This window comes from Geotrypetes seraphini, chromosome 3 (assembly GCF_902459505.1).
Source record: "Geotrypetes seraphini chromosome 3, aGeoSer1.1, whole genome shotgun sequence".
Lineage (NCBI taxonomy): Eukaryota > Metazoa > Chordata > Amphibia > Gymnophiona > Dermophiidae > Geotrypetes > Geotrypetes seraphini.
The window spans coordinates 236,677,757-236,698,993 of NC_047086.1; positions in this window are offsets into that span (position 1 = coordinate 236,677,757).

The following is a 21,237-nucleotide window of genomic DNA, read 5'->3' on the forward strand; positions in this document are numbered from 1 at the left end:
AAGCAAAGGTGCAATTTGAAGAAAAAGATTTTCCTAACAGTTATGTTTTCATAGTGAGAGATCATCAATCACCTGAGGAGTTGGGAGAAGATTATGCACCGGGATTAATTGGTATGAACATTTTAAAACATATGGGGAATTGTCTTCCTAGGATTTTGCAATTGTCTAATAACCAGTATAAAGAGACAAAATTACAAGTGAATAGAATTTTGGCAACGATTAAGGGAGTAAAAGAATATGAAGAAACTGCTGTAGAAACACGACTGGGATTTGTAAAAACAATTGGGAATGTAAAACATATTTTATCAGCTATGACTGAGAAAGTTGTGATGGGAGTATGCAACAAAGTAAAGAATATGTCTATGTGTGATATGGTACTGACTGCTACCCGAGCGATGAATCTACCATTAGGAATTATGGTAGCAAGGTCATTAGTGACACCACAAGAAGGTATGGTCCCAGTGCGCATGATTAACATAAGCAGTAAAGATATAATACTTCCATCTCGTATGCAAGTGGCTGAATTGTATAAACCGTGTGCAGTAATAAATCAAACTGAGATTTTAGAAAATGAATCAATTCTGGAATGTCAAATACAAGTGGAAGATAATGAGATTCCTCCTGTTGAAGTAAACTGGGATGAGTTGAATGCAGAGCAAAGTGGAAAATTAAAGGCCCTGCTGAAAAAACATAAAGAAGTTTTCTCATTGGATGACAGTGATATTGGTTTTACAAATATCATACAACATAAAATAAATACTGGGACAGTTCCACCTTTTAAATTACCCTATAGACGGGTTTCTCCACATTTGTTTAAGGAATTCAAAGATCATATTTATGAATTGGTAAATAAGGGAATTTTAAGGAAGAGTAGTAGTCCATGGGCTTCCCCAGCAGTAGTCCTCAGAAAAAAAGATGGAAGTCTTAGATTTTGTGTGGACTATAGGAAACTAAATTCAGTGACAATAAAGGATGCCTATCCTTTACCCCGGACCGATGAAGCTTTAGATGCACTGGGATCGGCTTGCTGGTTCACCTCCCTGGATTTAACTTCTGGCTATTTTCAGTTGGGAATGGCTCCAGTGGATATAGAGAAAACTGCTGTTACAACTCCGTTTGGACTTTTCGAATGGCTGCGAATGCCTTTTGGACTGTGCAATGCACCTGCAAGTTTCCAAAGGCTGATGGAAACTGTGTTAGATGAATATGTGTATGAACTCTTACTATTGTATCTGGACGATATACTAATTTACTCAGATACGTTTGAAAAGCACTTGGATAGACTAGATAAAGTTTTTACACGTTTGAAAGATACTGGTCTAAAATTGAAGCCTAAAAAATGCAAATTATTGTGTAAAAGTGTGAAATTTTTGGGGTACATCATTTCCAAACAAGGAATTTCAACAGATTCTGAGAAAACTAAAGCCTTAAGGGAATGGAAGATTCCTGATTCAAGAAAAGCTGTGAGGAGTTTTCTTGGTTTTGCCAGTTTCTACCGCAGATTTATTAAAGACTTTGCTCAAATTGCTGCACCCTTGCATAAATTGACAGGTTCCCCAAAGAAAAATAGAACTGAGAAGCCCTTTGTATGGACTCAGGAATGTCAACAAGCATTTGAACATCTTATAGAGAAATTAAGTAGTGCTCCTATATTATCATTTCCTGATTTCAAACTACCTTTTATTGTAACAACAGATGCAAGTAATAGGGGACTAGGTGCTATTCTAAGCCAAATACAAAATGGCACTGAGCACGTTATAGCCTATGCAAGTAGAGGCTTAAGGAAAACAGAGCGAAATGATCAAAATTATAGTGCGTTCAAGTTGGAGTTATTGGCATTAAAATGGGCCACTACGGAAAAATTCAGAGAATATTTACAATATAAGAAATTTGTAGTTATCACAGACCATAATCCATTAAAATACCTTAAGAGTGCTAAAGTACATGCTACGGAACAACGTTGGTTAGCCCAATTGGCAGAGTTAGATTTTGAAGTATTGTACAAGCCTGGGAGATTGAATCGAAATGTTGATATCTTGTCCCGATTACCTAATTCACCAGAAAGTGAATTGAATGAAGAGGAATCTATAGATGGAAAGGATTTCCTTGTGTTATTCCAAAACAGTAAAGAGGTGAAGTCGGATGATTCTGTACAACAGCAGAGCTATCTGGGTAAAGTTTGTACCACCAATTATCAAACTGAGACTGAAAAGCAACAAAGGGAAGATGAAGAAATAGTGGAAATAATTGAAGCAATTCAGAATAATAAAATCCCAGATTTGGAAGATCGCAGTTGGCAGTTTAAAAAACTATGGAGTCAAAGAAATAAGTTAGTAGTCAGAAATAATGTTTTATATAGAAAAATATTTGATCCGAGAGACGGATGTCCTATATACCAGGTTGTGGTGCCAAGAAAATTTCATCATGATGTTTTGAGAGAATATCATGATTTTGGAGGGCACTATGCCACAGACATCACAGGAAAAAATATACGGAAAAAATATTTTTGGATAAATTTACACCAAGATATACAAAAGTGGATCTCTCGATGCAAGTCTTGTGCATTCTCGAAAGAAGCCTGTCCAAAAGAGAGAGCTATGATGCAATGTTTTAATGTAAAAGAACCTTTAGAAATAGTAGCCTTAGATTTTACAATGTTAGAACGGGATTGTCATGGATTCCAGAATGTCCTAGTTATTACGGATTTATTTACAAGATTTGCAATTTCAATACCAACTAAAAATCAAACAGCCAAAACTGTTGCCAAGAAATTAATCCAAAACTGGATTACAGTTTATGGTTGTCCTCGAAGAATCCATACAGATCAGGGAAGTGCTTTTGAAGCCGAATTAATTAGAGAAGTGTGCAAGTGGTATGGGATAGAGAAAAGCCGAACTACTCCGTACCATCCAGAAGGCAATAGTAGGTGCGAACGTTACAATCGAACAATGCACCAAATTTTGAGAACATTAAGTGAACAGAAGAAAGAGAAATGGTCAGAGTATTTACAAGAAGTGAATCAGATATATAATAGCACCATTCATGGGGCAACTGGTTATACGCCAGCTTATTTGTTGTTGGGAAAAGAAAGATTATTGCCTCATAAAGAACTATTTGATCAGTCTGATTTGGACAATACTGAAATTAATTTGGATGATTGGTTCAAAGAGCATAGATTGAAACTTCAGAAGGCTCATAAATTTGTGACTGAAGCATCTGAAAAAGCTTCTCAAAATATTAAGAAGACTTATGATCGGCATTCTCGAGGAAGTCCTTTCGATATCAATGATTGGGTTTTGATAAGGAATCATAATTTCAGGCAAAGACACAAAATTCAAAATGTATGGGAAACAGAACCATACCAAGTTATACAAGTGTTGGGTGTACAAAAAAAATGTATACAGGCTTAAAAGTCGTGAAGGAGTAGAAAAAATATTGCACCGTAACCAATTGAAATTAGTGTCATGGGATGTATACAATGATGAACTTAAAAATATAACAAATGTACCACTATGTGTTAGATCTAAATTTGAACAAAAAACTGATGTTGTGAATAAGTCTACTGTAACTTGTCCATGGCATGTAATTCAAACAGTGCTAAATGATGATAATACGGGATGTGGAAGTTCATATTCTGATGCTTCAGAGGTACAAGAAAGTTTACAGTCAGATTTTGATAAAAACTATAACTTGAGAAAAACAAGAGGTAACCCACCTAAATATAAGATGGAACATTATGTACTAGAATGAAAAAAAATATGACTGTAAAACACTGATCTTGAGATTAGTGTTACTCAAAATGTGGGATGATACATTAATAAGATTATGTGTAGTTAGGTGTTAGAGGGAATTTATATTGTTTTATTTAAAAAAAAAATGTTTTTGTTAAACATTTTTTTATTTGCCAGGGAGTAATATAACCAAGGTTATAATATAAATTAAATACCTGATCCATTTTCCAGAGGCATATGGCCATGTGTTGTGTCAGATACTGTGGAGTATTTGTGCTGGTGTTGTGTTGTGGAATGTTGAGCCCACATTCAGCAGAGGTGCTGTTGGTAGTTTCCTAATGCAGTGCTATTTTAGTAAAGATATTGATTAGAATGTGTTGAGAATCTATGCTAATGTAAGAATGTTTCTGATTGGCTGCACAAGTCTGCAGGGACATCAACTGTCTTGTGACAGTTAAAAACAGACTGAGTTGTCTTTGAAGAAGGGAAAACGGTTCTGGTTTTGTTCTGTGTATAAATGAGAAGAGGTGTAGGGAGAAGAACAGATGAAGGAAAGAGGCCTGAAGATTGAAGAATGAAGAACAAAGATAAGTAAAATTCACCAAAGACAGAAGTCATTTTAATTTCTGCTAAGAACAACTTTGCCTACCTGAAGTTAAGACTCTATGACTTTAAATGACATTTATGACCCTGAGAACCGTGTAATATAAAGAAAGGTTTCTGTACTGTAAAGGAAACACTGTTGTTCAGTCATCAGTATGTATTAGTGATAAATAGTGAATGCTGAAACACGTTAGAATATTAGAATACTGGATCCAGTTAGGCATATGTTATTAAATAATAATGATAAGCACTTTATAACTTATTAAAAGATTTTATTTGCTTTTAACCATTTTAAAGACAAATTATTGAAGTGGTGCAATAAATTTGTTTTTGCACCTTGCATCTAGTCTGGCTATTCATTACAATGTTTATAACCTTTGTATATTTTATCTGATTTTCAAAACATTTAATCCTAGCCAGTTCTCTTAAAATCCAAGTTAAGAGTGGCTAGTGTTCATTTTTCTTCTGACTTTCCTCTTTTTCTGGCTGGGTGTTGAGCTAAGCCACTTGGATACCATGACTACAGTTTAGGATCCTCAGCACTTTGGTAAAACAAAAAATAGAGGGGGGTTACATTAAGGCAGACAAGGTTGTCAATATACAAGTAGAGCCCTAGATGCTGGTAAAAGGGAGCATGGAGAAATCTGGTTACAGTTCAACCTTAACATGTTGAAGGAGAATGCATGCAAGGGAATCCAGAGCCATAGAGGGGCATTTTTAAACCACACGTCTAAGTCCGATTTGGGCGTATGGCGCTGGACATCCAAAGTCAGCAGTAAGAAAATGCCCATTTTGAAAGACAAAACCACCATATGTCTAGAAATTATTTTATTTTAATCCGATATCTGGATATCCAGGCCATTGGGATGTCCAATGATTATCAGGACTTCTATCTTTATACCACATTTTTGAACAAAATTTCATCCAAGTCTCAAAAGGCCAGACCAAGACTTTTGGATGTGGGAGGGGCCAGTCCTGTAATGGACTGGCCACCAGACATGGCAACAGAGCAGTGGGGCACCTTGGAGGGAAATGCTGTGAACTTTACAAAAAGGGTGCCTGATAAACATCTCACCAGAATTCCATTATAGGTTATGATGAGCCCCGCCAAACCTACTATACCCACCTGTCTACAACCCCCAATAGCCCTTATGGTTGCATGTGGCTCCTATATGGCAGTAGAGTAGGGTTTTTTTGGGGTGCATATTTTCCACCATAAATGTAGTGTTAGAGTGGCTTATGGGCCTGGGTCCTCCTATGGTTCTCTAGCCCACCCACCAGGCTACTTAAGACATATATGCACAACTCTACTAGGATGCCTCATACCAGAAGCTGCTGTTTTAGAGACAAGTATGCAGGGCCGGATTAAAGGGTCCAAAAACATCAGACATATATGCACAACTCTACTAGGATGCCTCATACCAGAAGCTGCTGTTTTAGAGACAAGTATGCAGGGCCGGATTAAAGGGTCCAAAAACATCAGGGGGGCCCACTGGTGTGGTGCTATGACAAGGGCTGGTGTTAGGAGAGGGCAAACAGGGCAGCTGCCCTGGGTCCCACTGTCTGGGCATGTCTTTCCTTTGTCAGGCTATCTCTGTCCTTTCCAAACTAGTTTTCTCTCTCAGAGGGGCCCTGATGCAGCAACTATTCTCATTAGTTGAACATGTGCAGCTGCCCCGAAGCTTGTCCTCTGACACGATCCGGCAGAAAACGGAAGTTTCATCAGAGGAGAAGCTTCGGGGCAGCTGCATGCAACTAGTAAGAATGGCTTCCCCGTCTGGCAGAGAGAACTTTGGTTTTGGAAAGCATCCGCAAAGGTGAAGGGAGGGAGATGGCCCGATAAGGGGAACAGGTTGAATGGCACTTTATATTTATTGTGTGGAGAAAGATGGTTACAGATGCTGAATGTATATGGGGGGTGAAAGAGGGGTACAGACGCTGAATGGACGGGGGGGAGATGCTAAATGGAATTGGGGGTGTGAGAGACGGGGACAGACACTGTTTGGAAGTGGGGAGTGAGAGAGGTGGACAGACGCTGGAATAAGTGGGGAGGAGAGAGAAAATAAGGGCACATGCTGGATTGGGGGGAAGAGGATAGCGTTAAGATACTGGAAGGGCTGAAGGAAAGAGGTGGCAAGCTGTAGGTAGACACAATGAAAGAGGGAAATTGAGGACTGGATAGTAAGAAAAAATTTAGACAGAGGCAGAAAATAAATTGAGAAGGAAGGACAGGAGAGAGAAAGAGAAAGAGAGATGCCAGACCAATGGGGGAAGGGGGAAAAGACAGATGCCAGATCTGGGGGAGGAAAGGAGGAGAGAGATATGCTAAAATCTGCTGGGAGAGATGGAATGGAAAAAGACAGATGCACACCATGGGGGGAGCAGAGGGAAGTAGATGGATGCCAGACCAATGGGGAGGAGGGAGAGATGGAAGGGAGAGGCAGACAATTTCTGAAAGAGGCATAGAAAGAGAGCAGATGCCATATGGACGAGGCAGAGCGAGGGCAGACAGTGGATGGAAGGAAGAGAATGATGAGAAGATGAGGCAAGCAGAAACCAGACAAAGGTAGAAAAAAAAAATTATATTTATAGTATTATTTTTTCTTTATTTATTTTTGCTTTAGGATAAAGTATTATTGTAGTTGTGTTGATAAACATTTATAAATAGAAAATGGAAATAAGGTGATCCTTTTTATTGGACTAAATTTAATACATTTTTTATTAAATCAGAGGCCAAAACTCCCTTCCTCAGGTCAGGACAGGGATACTGTAACAGCAGTATAGTTTACTGACTTGAAGAAAGAGGTTTTAACCTCTGAAAGCTAATTGAGAAATGTAGTATTCCAATAAAATGGCGGGCACTAAATTTTCTTCCCGCCATGCCCCATGCCTCCTACCCATATGCTATATATATATATATATATATATATATAGGTGGACTTCCCAATGCCCTGTCGGCTGAAGATCTCTTTTTCTAGGAAGGAAGGGGGAGTTTGTTCAGAGATGTTTGGGGTTGCATAAATAAGAACAACAACAAAAAAAACCTACACTGGCATGGTAATCTTTGTTGTTTGATTTGTATTTTTAAAAAAAGTGGAAATAAAGAAGTAAATAAATGGGAGTGGGGCAGGGTGGGGGGGGGGGTGGGGCAGGGCGGGGGGGGGGGGGCAGTGTACTTGTGTACTTGGGGCCCTCGAAGATTTAATCCTGTCCTGCAGCTATGTTCCTTTTTGTTCTCATTTTGTGTGGTGGAAGGGGGTCAGTGAGCACTGGGGGAATGTGGGGTTGTCTTACTTTGATGCATGTAGTGGGCATCTAGTCAGTTTAGGCACCTTTGTGGCACTAAGACCCTTCTAAAACAGATCTAGTTCCAAACGTATAAGTTCCGTCTTGCAAAATGTTTGATTATCGCTGCAAGACATCCATGTCTAACCTGCCCTTGAGACCGCCCAAAGCCCATAACATGCCTCCACCTCCACCACGCCCATCTCATTCTCTGAACATAAAAGACAATTTTAATTATCAGTACTAGGACATCCTGGCAATTAGAACGTCCAAATGCTGATTTAGGATGCTTTTTTTGGATGTTTATGTTTTTTGATTATGGGCCCCATTGTGTATAAAAGTTATTTGGGCTGGTATGTTTGAGTTCAGAAGATTCTTATTGGTCTAACTCCAAAACTGTGAAAGGGAGATATTTTGTGATGTTGAGAGAAAGAAAAGAGAGACCCCCAAGCTGTGCAAAGCCGATATTTTATTTTGAGCTTTATATTTCAAAAAGAAGTTATATATTTCCTGGGTGCGTTGGATTGAGTCTTTGAGATGCAATCAAGTACTAAGGATGGTGTGAAAGTGGTGAAGAACAGAAGATGTCACTATTATATTGTGAGAAAGTCATGAGTTAAAAGAAGAACTGTTTTAATAAGCATATTGCAGTAGCTTTCTCCTGTCTGAGAGCCCTGTTTGATGTTCTGAAAGGGTTGACCTTTATAAATAACGAATCCTCCATGGGGATAGAGATTAAATGTCATGACCACCACCTTTTCAAAAGGTTTTCAATGTTTGGAAATACATTTCTGCTTTCAAGTGTTGTGCTGCCACAACTGTGGCACCACCTATTGGCTGTATGGACACAATTATTTGCAGACCTCCATACCACCTAAGGTAGGGAGAACAAGAGGGCACTCTCTAAAGTTAAAAGGGGATAGATTCCGTACAAACGTAAGGAAGTTCTTTTTCCCCCAGAGAGTGGTGGAAAACGGGAACGCTCTTCCGGAGGCTGTCGTAGGGAAAAACACCCTCCAGGAATTCAAGACATAGTTTAGACGAGTTCCTGCTGAACTTGAACGTACACAGGTAGGGTTGGTCTCAGTTAGGGCACTGGTCTTTGACCTAGGGGCCACCGTGGGAATGGACTGCTGGGCACGATGGACCACTGGTCTGACCCAGCAGTGGCAATTCTTATGTTCACCCTTAAATGCAGATCTCTTCCAAGAATATTCATTGTGGATGCTCTGAAAATCTGGCTGGGGAGCCCCCAGGACAGGTTTGGGAACCCCTGATCTAGAGAAAGGAGAACATCTACTCTACTTTCTCTACATATATTCATCCAAGGAAAATGATGTTTACTCCTTACAATATCGTTCCAATGGCCCCCAGATCTTTATAAAATTATTATAGTTCCCTTTCTGTATTGCAATTGCTCTTTCCATCTTAAAAATATGGCATACTGAACTCCACCAAAATGTATAATTAAGATTAGTATAATTTTTCCAGTTATTGGTGATATGCTGAATAGCAACCCCAGTCAAGATTAATAATAGTTTGTTATTATGTGCTGATATTTGACTTTTTTTCCTCATAGCCATACCAAACAGAATAGTATCATAGGATAATGCAACATGGTTTTCTAATAGACAATTTACTTGAGTCCAAATTGAATTCCAAAATAATCTTATACAGGGACAACGGTAAATTAAATGATCAAGTGTCCCCGCTTCCAGATTACAATGCCAGCATTTATTAGACTTAGAGCTATCTAACTTTTGTAAATGAACAGGGGGTCCAAAATACTCTATGCAACAAAAAGAACCAAGTTTGCCTCATAGATGCCGATACTGTACATCTCATTCTCCAAGACCAAATTTGTGGCCATTGAGATGCAGAAATTTGCTGCTAGATATTTTTGCCTGTTTCAGATGGGTAATCATATCTATATCCCCCCCCTCCAAGTGGATATTGGAAATTAGACCTCCTACCTGAGTTGTCCATGTTTCAGAAGTTTCAAGTTTTTATTCATTTACTACCCCTACTGCCTACTAGAAGTCCTTCTAGGCAGTTTACAATCTTAACATAAAATAAGAACAAAACAGTACAGTAAATAAAGGAACACAGGGGAAGAATTTAAAAGTAGGGGGGATAATACAATAGGAAAGCGCTACTTATGTTTAGACAAAGCTGTATCCATCTTAATATAATCCACTCATATATTATTAACAACCCTTTGCCTTGTCAATGAACTCTAGGGATGGAGAGCATAACTGTTTAGCCAGGATCATATCTGTAACAATGAGTCATAATTCTGTAATATAAAACAAATCAAGCTTGGTATCCCTAATGGAATCATACTGTATATTAATTCTAGTTTATTCCTAAAAGATCTAGCATTTATCATAATGACCAAAAAAAGATTTTACTGGACAGTTGGTAGGCTGTAAGATTGTAGGCTCAGAAGTAATCTAAAGAAATACTTTTATACAGAAAGGGTGGTGGATGAGTAGAATGGCCTCCCGGTAGAGTGATAAAGTCAAGGAAACAGAAGGTAGAAGACCTTAAATTTCTTTTATTAATGAGGATGGTAATGAGTCGTGTAGAGCTACTGTAATTTTAATAGTATAAGAGCTTTCTGCATATCTAATGGGTTTGAGAGATTAAATTTAGAGAGGGGACTAGAAAAAGGATAAGGTTGTATTATACTTTTAACAATCGGTAATAGATTTTGAGGATAAAAAGTATAACTTATCTTTGTAAATTTGAGACCTTTTCTTTAAAATGGTGAGCTAAAACCCATGCTCTAGAGCGGTTACATCTGAGCAACATTTCTTGGGCAGTGTAAGAGATTTGACTATGGAGCTCATTCTCAAAGCACATAGACTTACAAAAGTCTACAAGTTACTATGGAACTTTGTAAGCCTAACCCCCCCCCCCCTTAACAAAACTGTAGCATGGTTTTTATCACTGGCCATAGTGGTAACAGCTCCAACGCTTCTAGAATTACTATGAGCGTCAGAGCTGTTACTGCTGCGGTCGGCGCTAAAAAACGTGCTACGGTTTTGTAAAAGGGAGGGGTGTTTTGAAAATATACCTCTCTCTGAAAATGTTTGCCAGAATTTGGAGCAGATTTTATCATATTTGAATAGTATGATTTCATAGATGATGTAATTTTATGTATGCAAATCAATGATATTTGTATTGTGACGGGGCGTGACCAATACCCTAAGCCACATAGACCTTGGCCGAGCGAAAGCAAGGTATGGGTAGTTGGGAAGGACTGCATTAAAGTTCACAAAATAAATCTTTATTTCATACCAGACTTGGCGCATGTAGCTCAGGTTAGTAGCAATTCAAAGTGAGTTCCCAAAATACAAGCAAACAATAGTCCTGTCACAAAAAACCCCCAATCCATTTGTTTCCTTTATTTGGCTTGTTGCCATCCACTGGCTTCTATTTTAGCCTTTCAATGGCCCTTTCAGAGGCTCGCCGACCTACACCTGCCACACAGAACTAGGCCTTTCCTGGCCCAGCCACTGTTTTCCATCTGGCCTGTTCAACCAGACTCTGCTGTGACTTCTTGTAAGTCCTTTCACTGGGGAAAAGTTCACCTTGGGGTTTTATGAACCAAAATACCCCCCGAGGTGTTGGGATCTGTACCCACCCTGTAGATTTTGGTGTACAAAAATCTCAACCAAGAGCCTACTAGATTTTGAATAAAGAGTTCCTCAATGTCCTGTGGCCAGCAGTGCTTTAAGTAACCAGTTTTCATGCACTGCCCCAAACAGCATAACAGAAAAACAAAACTCAGTCCTGCTTGGATTTAGGCTGTGCAGTTTTCCCTGCAAGTTCCATACAAGTGAAAAAAAAAAAACCTCTTTCAGCCAGAGGCTTTAAATAATACAGCCTAGCTAGTCTAGAATCTTCACCAACAATTTTCTCTTGATAACTATAAACTTTTTCTACTGTTCCTCAGCCCCACTCCATTAAATCAGGGTCAGTAGTGTATGAAAAATCCTCATTCATTTCTGTATCATCTTCATTTGTGTAATGTAATGTAATGTAATTTATTTCTTATATACCGCTACATCCGTTAGGTTCTAAGCGGTTTACAGAAAATATACATTAAGATTAGAAATAAGAAAGGTACTTGAAAAATTCCCTTACTGTCCCGAAGGCTCACAATCTAACTAAAGTACCTGGAGGGTAATAGAGAAGTGAAAAGTAGAGTTAGAGGAAAAATAAAAATAAAATAAACATTTTAACAAGACAGCATTGATCTAAATACTTTGGAAGGTAGAAGAGAGGAGAGAAAGGAATAGAAGCAGATGGGGGAGCCGTTGAACAGTAGAATTCTGGAGAAATTTAAATTTGTGTAGGAGTCCTCAACAAAATCCTCCCAATCTTGAGGTCCTACCTGCCCTTCTGGTGCATTTCTGTTTCCTAGCAGGGAAAGTCTGGTTCCCTTCTCTCTTCCTGTTGGGTTTCTCCTGTATGGCTCCCTGCAACTAGAAGCCCCACCCTTTTCTCTTTCAGTGGCTATCTGCCTGTGCTGGAGTGCAGGTATGCCCTTAGTTCTGGCTAATTCTGAGCGCAGGTGCTTGTTGAGCTGGCTCAAACCAGTTCTGGATTTCCTAGGCACTGGAGCCATTCCAGTCCTGGCTTTAGGAATTCTCTGCCCTCGGCCTGATGGGATTTGTAGTCCTGTTACCTTGCTTTTCACTTGCTGCTTAGAAAAAGGTAAACAGGCTTGAGGAGTCTCTACCTCCTTCTGCGCACTGCTATGCAAAGGCATTTTCTTTCATGGCAGTGCCTTAGGAGGAATTTTAGGCCTATCTACTGTTTTCTCCTGGGACAGTTCCCTACTTTGCTCATCAGTTCTGGGGCATTGCAAGGATTCCTTTGCCTTCACAGGGGGGGTTCCCTGTGACAGTATGCCAAGAGTGAATGGTCTAATATCTGGCAACTAAAATTCAATAGTTCTAACACTAATGCCTCTATAATTCAAAATTCAATTTTCTTATATTTAAATATTGAAATCATGACCAAATAACTACTTTACCAATATAAATAAATATAGATAAATAATCATAAAGTGCTCAGTGCCACCACCAGGTCATTGCTAATTTAGTTCAGACCATGATAGTCATGGAATCATCATTCACTTTATTGTTCCCTTCCTTCCATAAAGTGCAATGTGCAATGGTTTAATTTTTATTCAAAAAAATCACTGTTATTCCGATTACCTATACAGTTGTTTTTAAACTTCCTATCAAAATTATGTTAGAAACTGTACTTATTTTGTTGTTGTTCTTGTTGCCATCCTTGTTCAGCATTTAACTATCCTGTGTCATGAACCACATTGAATTAAACCGTATAAAGTGTTTGTGTGATAAAGTGTTGTCCAGTGTCACATTAAAATAACATAATCATGCTAGCAACTAAATCAGATGTTTCACTGCCCTCCGACCCAAGCTGGGTTTCATGTTCATCTTCAGGGAGAACAACACCTAGGAAAATTATCATTTGGCTGAAACCTTCCCAGGAACTCCAATTCTCAGCAAAGAAATGCAGAGTAATGCATTTGGGGATTAGTAATCTCGGAAGGAGCCGTATGTGCTGGGAGGTGAGAAGCTGATATGCACGGATGGAGAGAAGGACCTTGGGGTGATAATGTCCGAAGATCTAAAGGCGAAGAAACAGTGTGACAAGGTAGTGGCTGTTGCCAGAAGGATGCTGAGCTGTATAAAGAGAGGAGTAATCAGTAGAATAAAGAAGGTGTTGATGCCCCTGTACAGGTCACTGGTGAGGCCCCGCTTGGAATATAGTGTTCAGTTTTGGGTACTGTATCTAGCGAAGGACATAAGAAGAAGTGGTCCAGAGGCGACAAAAATGATAGGAGGCTTGCGCCAGAAGACGTATGAGGAGAGACTGGAAGCCCTGAATATGTATACCCTAGAGGAAAGGAGGGACAGGGGAGATATGATTCAGACTTAAAAGATATTAACGTAGAACAAAATCTTTTCCAGAGAAAGGAAAATGGTAAAACCAGAGGGCATAATTTGAGGTTAAGGGGTGGTAGACTCAAGAGCAATGTAAGGAAATTCTTCTTTATGGAGAGGTGGATGCCTAGAATGCGCTCCCAAGGGAGATGGTGGAGAGGAAAATGGTGACAGAGTTCAAAAAAGCATGGGATGACCAGAGAGGATCTCGAATCAGAAAATAATAGTAAATATTGAAGAACTAAGGCCAATACTGGGCAGACTTGCACAGTCTGTGTCTGTATATGGCTGTTTGGTTGAGGATGGGTGGGGGAGGGCTTCAGTGGCTGGGATGGTTTAGATGGGCTGGAGTGAGCTTTGATGGAGACTTCAATAGATGAAACCTAAGCACAGTACTGGGTGGAGCTTTGGGTTCTGGCCCAGAAATAGCTAAGAAGGAGGAAAAGTTAAATTAAATCAGTAATTTAAAGAGTGGGTAAGGTTGGGCAGACTGGTTAGACCATTTGGGTCTTTATCTGCCGTCATCTACTATGTTAGTATGAGTGTCTCTTAGATAAGTCAATTTCTCCAAATACACTATTTGTGGCGTAACTGACTCTTAAGAAAACACAATTCAGGAGTATATCATGATTGTATACTTTTTGATTATGAGAAAGTGTCTTACCTGGAGTTATTTTGTCTAGGACCAAGTTTGTAGCTAAATGCTGTAATCTTTGCTAATGCTAAATGCATAATCTTTTCTTCTAAAGACAAGGTGGAAAACAAATCAAAATTAATTGAAATTCCTTGTCTAAAATCTCATGGGTAAATAAATAAATAAATAGGTCCAGCTTTTTGGTGGACAACATTACACAAAGAAAGGGTAACAAGAGTCCAACAATGTAAAACGTACTAACTGATCAGTTCATGGAAGCAATATATGTTTCAAATTTGATTTATTAGAATGTAGAGAAGAGTTTGTAAGGTTGAGGTGTGCCCTGCTGAATGTGTTGGAGAGGAAATATGTTGAGTAAATTTTAGAAGTGTAGCAAAAAATACAGTAGGTATTTATTGAAAGGTCCTTTTCTAGAATATAACGTACATGCTGGACTCTTAGGGCTAGATTCATTAAAGATAAATGCTCAATCCACTGTTGGCCGATTTTCCAACAGCGATTGAATCACTATCAAGTTAATATGGCAGCAAGTTACTATGGCAAATTTGGCAGCTAAAATTTAATGCTAAGAAATGCAAGGTCATGCATTTGGGCTGCAAAAATCAGAGGGAATGATACAGTTTAGGGAGTGAAGAACTTATGTGCATGACGGAACAGCAGGACTTGGGTGTGATTGTATGTGATGAACTTAAGGTGGCCAAACAAGTTGAAAAGGTGATGGTGAAAGCTAGAAGGATGCTAGGTTGCATAGGGAGAGGTATGGCCAGTAGGAAAAAGGAGGTATTGATACCTCTGTATAAGACTCTGGTGAGACTTCATTTAGAATATTGTGTACAATTCTGGAGGCCACACCTTCAAAAAGATATAAAAAGGATGGAGTCGGTCCAGAGGAAGGCTACTAAAATGGTATGTGGCTTTGTGATAAGGCATATGGGAACAGACTTAAAGATCTCAATCTGTATACTTTGGAGAAAAGGCGGGAGAGTGGAGATATGATAGAGTCGTTTAAATACCTACATAATATAAATGTGAATGAGCTGAGTCTCTTTCATTTGATAGGAAATTCTGCAATGAAAGGGCATAGGATGAAGTTAAGAGGTGATAGGCTCCGGAGTAATCTGAGGAAATACTTTTTTACAGAAAGGGTGGTAGATGCATGGAACAGTCTCCCAGAAATGGTGGAAACACAGAATGTGTCTGAATTCAAATGGGCCTGGGATAGGCACGTGGGATCTCTCAGAGAGAGAAAGAGATAATGGTTACTGTAGATGGACAGACTAGATGCTTGAGTACCTGAATAAATTCATATAAACCGTTCTGAGCTCTCCTGGGAGAATGGTATAGAAAATTGAATACATAAATAAATAGATGGGCCATTTGGCCTTTATCTGCCATCATGTGTCTATGTTTCTATGTTTCGAAGTTTGCATGCAAATGATTTGCATGGAGGTGCAAATCATTTGCATGCAAACCCACTGACACTGACTCAGTGAGCGATTGACACTTGTGCAGAGCTCTAACAGTAGTGACAGGGGAAGCAGCCTTCTGTCACTGCTGTCAGGGCTTCTGATTTTTTTAATGGAACAGATGTTCTGCGCGACTTAAACACGCACAAGTATCCCATTAAAAAAGCCCCCCCGAGCCACCCTCCCCCGAACCCTAAAACACCTCCTGATCCTCCTCCGTTCGTGACGCCACTGGATCTTAGGCCCCTCTCTGGTACATCATGTGATGCATGGGGAGGGGCCTGAGGCATCTGAGCAAATTAGGGCCATCCTTAGAAAGGAGCCTAAAGAAGTCAGTGATTGGCCAAACAGGCCTCAATCAGGGACTTTCTTAAGCTCCTTCCTAAGGAAGTCCTTGATTGGCTGAGATGCCTTGGGCCCTCCCCTGTACCTTTTTTAAATCCCCCTGAAATACGTCCCTCACTGCCAACTCCCTCCTTGAATCTCACGGCAAGCAGTACAGGGCAGTTGCGATTTTTGGGGCATCCAGCCTGGCCCCGCACCGCTTGCTGAATGGCTGCCGTGAGTTCTCGCAAGACTCACAAGTCCTGTAAGAACTCACAGCAGCCATTCAGCAAGTGGTGTGGGGCCAGGCTAGATGCCGGAAAGATCGCAACTGCCCTGTACAGTTTGCCGTGAGATTCAAGGAGGCAGCTGACTGCAGGTAAGATAAGCCACGGCTAATACAATGGGGCGGCTCATCTACCGGTTTTAAAACATAGAAAGCCGTTTGCTGCGGCCTGTACATGGGGGTGGCCTATAAAAGGGGGCAGTCTATATGTGAGGAAATACGGTGGTAATGTTTATTTTGCACTGTTTTTTTTTTTTGCGATACATTTGTTTATGTTGTTCCAAAATGGATATTCTTGTATGTTTGTTATTGAATAGTAACAAATAAATAAATAAAGAACTTAAAAAAAAACCAAAAAAAATTAACCATATTACACCTCTTATTGAGCAACATTAGCTACCAATTATAAGCATTAATGTGTTTTGAGAAGAGTGGTTAACAAATACTGGCAAATAAATATTGCCCTTATCTGGATGTACACTTCTCCCTCCAGATTCGCGGTTTCCATATTTGCAAATTCAATTATTCGTGATTTTTTTTGTCTATTTTTTCTTCTATTTTTAGGCTGTCCAAACCTCCCTGGACCTTTATCTGGTGGTCTAGTAGTGACGCGCGGCAGGAGTGATCTTCCTATGCTCCTGCCCCGTGCAGAGCCATCATTAAAATGGCTTCCATGAGTTCCATTGTAGTCTCGAGAATGGGAACTCACGGCAGCCATATTGATGACGGCTTTGCACGGGGCAGGAGCATAGGAAGATTACTCCTGCCCCTCGTCACCGCTAGACCACCAGGTAAGGTCCAGGGACACAGGAGGGAGGTGGGGGTAGGTCCGAACCAGCCAAAAACTTATTTGCAGGCCAGCTCTGCACCTAACCCCCGCAAATACGGAGGGAGAAGTGTAATTAACTCGGAACTTTATTGACTCGGTATGTATGCAAATTTTAATAAATAAAGATATACAGTAGCTATTCAGGCCATTGACATGACTTATAACAGTATGGAAAGCAAAAACACCTTTAGCTGCAGATTTTTTTCATCTTCCAATTTGCCTCTATATTTTACAATAATGTTAATTTGGAAGATGAGCTCTCTCTTTGACTTCTTATACTTATCTGAGTCTGTGTGAACTTGTAAATCACCAGCACCATTATATGCTTCTGAATTATAGGTGCCAGAACTGCAGACTAAGCACTCAGTATTCCAGTCATCTTTTTTTTTTTTTTTAAGCCAATTAAGGCCAAGAAGATGTACTGTAAAAATGTAAAACAGGTCCTAATGAAGGAAACTTAAACGGATATAAATGCTGCCAATGAGATGTAAAAAAATTGATACTGCCACTGTAGCTAAAAGAGAACCTGAAAATAAACTTACTAAAGGGGTAACAACTAATAATTTTTTTTAAAAATTCAACTACATCAAAACCAAACAATATGGAAAGTGCATGCAGTCTGTTATGATGAAGTATGCTTCCTTCATCCTTTTGCAAATTCAGGCATGTCCAAGGAGGATTTTGTGGGAGGAGGCATGCTGAAATGTGTCTCAGTTGGGTGCTAGTGGTGTATGTGGTATGATGTGAAGTGTATATGTGTGTGGTATATTATGTTTGTTCTTGAGGCAGTCTCTTGGCCTACATTACAGGCACCTATGTTTTAGTTTAGGCGTGATTCTGTAATAGGTGCCTACTCTGTTTGCCATTGTGCAAGCGTGATGATTATACAAGTAAATGTCTGAAAATGCAGATGTTTATTCTACAATACTTTTACTTTCACTTAGGAGTACTTACTCAGTAAGGGCCGGATTCTGTAACCGGCACTTATGTCGGTGGCCGCCTAAAAAGCAGTCACCGATCTTGTGTCAATCACACAACAGCACCAGTTACAGAATCGTGTCTAAATTCAGCCAAGATAGGCGGCTAAAATGTAGGCCCAGAAAACTCTGGCCTACATTTCAGACACCTATCTATGCCGCTGCGGGATCCTAAAGACAGGCCACAGCAGCCATTAACTGATTACAGCAGGGGAAGTTATAATTGATCAGCTGAGCCAGCAGTACTCTCCAAAGCTGCAGCTGCAATAGGGGACCCCCGACATCAGCAGGACAGGAGGGATGCCCACTCCCTCCTGCCAGAACCCCAAAACCCCTTTGAAGTCCCATGGCAGGAGGGATGCCCACTCCCACCTGCCTGAACTGATGACCTGCCCTAATTGCCAATATCCCCCTGAACCCATGGCCTCCCAGACTCTGATACTCCTGACACCCACAAGCCCCAACACCCCTGTACCTTATGCTGTAAGTCTAGCCAGTTGGATGCCTATACCCTCCAGCCGGCAGGCCCACCTCTTCACAATGGTGGGCCTTCCCCCATAGGAGGGGCCTTATGCACTTGGGCCAACCGGAGTCTTAGGCATTCTGGGTTGCACTGGGAGTGGCCTAAGACTCCGATTGGCCAGATACCTAAGGCCACTTCCTTAGGCCTCTCCCCTGGGGGGGGATCATGGGGGTTGGGGCTTAATGGGTATCAGGAGTATTGGCATTTGGGGGTCAGGGGGTTTGGGGAGTGTCAGGGTAGGGGTTCGGGATATTGGTGGTTCAGGGGTGCCTGCCAGGCAGGAGGGAGAGTGCATCCTTCCTGCCTATCGCAGTTGGGGGGTGCTTCAGGGGTTCCGGCAGGAGGGAGTGTGCATCTCTCCTGCTATGGGTCTTCAAAGGGGGGGGGTTATTTTAAGAATTTTATTCCGAATTGTACTCCACATAGATATTGATTAGTGAAGTACTGAGCATCATGGAATGTCTTATTCATATCACATCATCTCCATTTATTTCCACAGACCTCTTTCGCTTATAATTGGGATAATACCTAAAAATCACTACTCACTTTGTCACCATTCTGCACTCTTCTTTTTAACATCATCACAAGCGCACACCATACCAAGGTGTTTTTAGTTTATCAAGGCTTTTCTGCTCTTGATATATATATATATATATCATACAATATCACGTTCTTCATGCCATTGACATACTTCACCATTCATTCTCACTAGTGAATGGTGCACACTTTATTCCTCAACTATAATACTATGGGTACTGTTACTAATTCAAAAAACAAACTTATCTTAAAGGGCATTCATAGGGCCCTGACATGAACCACCTTTCGCATACTGCATCAGGACACCTCAAAATCAATTTTCAAATAACAGGTTCCTGAATGTTTCCAAAAGATGAATTCATTCAATTAACTTGCTTGTTTTGATGAGCTTGCTTCTTATCACTAAACTTCCGCCACACCATGCGGAGACATCTAGGGACACGCTAACCCCCGCAGCTGGCTAAAAAAGTAACGCCTGCTCAATGCAGGGGTTGGCGGCTAACACGGCAGGCGGTTTAACGCGTGTTAAACCCCTACCGCAGCTTGATAAAAGGACCCCTATATTTTGAGACAAAAATCTTATAAAAGTCTCCAGGTCTCTGTGCATATATTGAAATATGTTATATCAGTCTTGTGTTGTAAAGCACTTTATACTTGTTTAATTATTGTTATTCTTTATTCATTTTTGACATCAAATACATAGTGCAAACATATGAACAATCAAGTAATATAACATACTGCACTCTATTCCAACAAATAATATAAAGCTTTTTACCCCCCCAACCTAACCCTCCCCCCACCCCTCCTGGATGTGTATAACAATCTTTCATGAATCAAAGGGAAATAATGTTAATAATAATAATATTAATAAGTCACATTCATAACTTACAATAATTTGTTAACGGGCCCCAAATTTCCTTGAATTTGCTATGGTACCCTCTCTGCAAAGAATTAATGTTTTCAAACTTATAAATCTGGCATAATGATTCCCACCAGAAACTATATTTTAAATTATCCCAGCTTTTCCAATTTTTCATTATGAACTGCATGGCTACTCCTGTCTTGATGAGGAACAATTTATTCTGGTTTGCATTATTTGGTTTCTTAGGTAATAGTATCATTCCAAACAGTATTATGTCATATAATAACGAAAGTGGAACTTCCAATATTGTAATCATTTGACCCCCAAATAGATTTTTACAGAATTTGAGTATCAGGGGACAATAATATAGCAAATGATCCAAAGTCCCTATAGCAAGATGACAGTGCCAGCATCTATTAGACTTAGAACTATCTAACCTTTGTAGCCTAACAGGGTTTCAAAAAGATCTATGCAACAAGAAAAACCAAGTCTGTCTCATAGATGCTGATGCTGTACACCTCATCCTCCAATTCCAAATTCGTGACCATTGAGATGAAATCTGCTGCTTTGTCTCAGTGCTCCAACTGTCTTTAAGACTAGTTTTTGGCTTTTTATTCACAAATTCAGATATCAATTTATACCATTGGGCAGCCTGATGATGGGAAGCATAAGACTGGCAAACTATACTGATCTTTTAAATTTCACCATTCAGGGAACTCTTTCTAAGGGTTTTTCCCACTTAAAGGATGATATTTCTTCTTGCATAACCAAACTTCAATCCTGGGCTCACACTGTACAAATGAAATTGAACGAGTCCAAAACTAAACTACTTTGGCTCGGCCCTAAACTTGATCAATTACCCACTTCCATCCCACTGCCCACAGGCTCCGCTCTACAGCTGGAATTCTCTAGCAAAGTTCTGGGCATCACCATAGATTCATCATTATCCTTCAACAACCACCTCAACTCCCTGATAAAAAAATGCTTTTGCAGCCTTCACATGCTGAGGAAAGTGAGATCCTGCTTCCACCAAAAACACTTTGCCGTCCTCGTACAATCCATTATCCTCTCCAGATTGGATTATTGCAATTCCATTTACCTAAGCTTAACAAAGAAAAGCCTCCACAGACTCCAACTAATCCAGAACACCGCGGCCAAACTTATCTTCTCAA